Genomic DNA, 1625 nt, shown 5'->3' on the forward strand with positions numbered 1-1625 from the left:
CTATTTGACATCACACCTGGGCGCCGGTGTGACGCATCGCTTCTGGGCGACGACATAGCAACCCTTGCCCATTTATCACTGCCTCCGGGCCTATAGAGTACAACGTGTCGCTCAGTAGGGAACACCTCAACGAAATTCTCATATTGGTTCATATTCATAGGGTATGACTAAGTTTTTATGCTGGTTGTCACTGGCCTACCGCAACCCTCCTCCTTTATCTGGGCTTGGGATCGGCAGTGTATAACTAAACAGTTATACACAGGCCGAGTTGACTAGCAAAAAATTCAGAACTTCATGATGAGATATCTAACATAGGTATCACAAGTATCACCCCTACTCTGAGCAAGCCAAATGGGTCATAACCAAAAGTTCAAATCTCTAATACTACTACACCCAAATGTTTCTACTCTAAACAACAGAAATTCAATCTTCACTCATCATGACTCAACTGCCAAAGAACAGAAAATAACATGATGATCATAGAAAAAGTTGAAACAACTAAACCACAATAGAAAAAGCACAAGATTTTATTAATGCATAGGGGAGATTATCAGAAGATGGGCCTATCCACTTTACCACCAGTTTTAAAATCTCTCTGAACAAAACAGAACAATAGAAGTTTAAGAAGAACAAAAGTGGTTGTTGGGTGCCTCAGAATCAGTGTCTATTCATTGTGGTTACTTAGAGTATATTTAAAACCATCATAAGCACCAATCAAGGCCAATCATCCACCCCTCTAAAAAATGGCACATAAAACCATCGTGGGTACAATACCAAATCATTATCTTCAACTCAATGACTTTTTTTGAGAGAGTTCAACCCAATAACTATATCAGACGACCAATGGCTATTAATGGACTAATGAAAACAATCAAATGTATCACAAAATAGACTAAAAGGAGAAAAGATCAAACTTCAAAAGAATCTAACAGAGGACTATGTAAACTAACTGAATACAATCAATGAAAAAAAGAAACTCTTTAAACGTAGAAGCCCAAGTATACCCTTTCACTATTGAAATGAAATAGAAAAAATCAATCAAAAAATTCAAAAAGAGAAGCCGGTCACAATACCAAGAGATAGCAGGAAGGAAGAATCAAATTAATCGTCAATCAGTACAAAAAACAAATGGAGAAAGTGTGGCGACTCTTTGGGAGCAAGGAGTAAGCTCACAGAGTTTTACACTGAAGTACGGTAGGTTGAGCCAATGCCCCTAGGTCTCTAATCGTGGAGGTGGTTTCTTTGTGTAAATATATTAAAAAAAAAGTAAAATAGGAAAGCCGTCTCTCGCTCTTTCTCTCGATTTGGGTGGAGCCACGGGTGGCCTCCTCCTCTGCCTCTCCAACTTGTCACCCGAAGCTCGTGAGCCTTAAGATGATGACAACAAGATGTTTATAAAAAAAATTCATTCTCATGAAAAGAGAATGCAAGAGTAGATTGTCACAAATTCCTTGATTATAATGAGATAGGTAACGAGAATTCGAGGCAAATGCAATTTGAAATGTACTTTGTTAGATATATTTATGAAGAATCTTAGCTCAATGAGTGCTCTAGAAGGCCTTGGTTTTGTGCCATTTACGATTTCTAAGCCATCCTATTGGACCTTGGAGGGTGAGGTCTTCTTG

General features: G+C 38.5%; 1 non-coding gene across 1 annotated transcript; it reads right to left on the reverse strand.

Annotated features, from left to right (window-relative positions):
* Positions 1-643: 643 nt before the first annotated feature.
* On the reverse strand, positions 644-714 carry LOC149821063 (small nucleolar RNA Z267). The gene has a single exon (XR_016426896.1). It is a non-coding gene; the product is annotated as a small nucleolar RNA Z267 (small nucleolar RNA).
* Between the last annotated feature and the right edge of the window lie 911 nt (positions 715-1625).

This window comes from Nuphar pumila, chromosome 12 (genome assembly GCF_984573655.1).
Source record: "Nuphar pumila chromosome 12, dmNupPumi1.hap1.1, whole genome shotgun sequence".
Taxonomy (NCBI): Eukaryota; Viridiplantae; Streptophyta; class Magnoliopsida; order Nymphaeales; family Nymphaeaceae; genus Nuphar; species Nuphar pumila.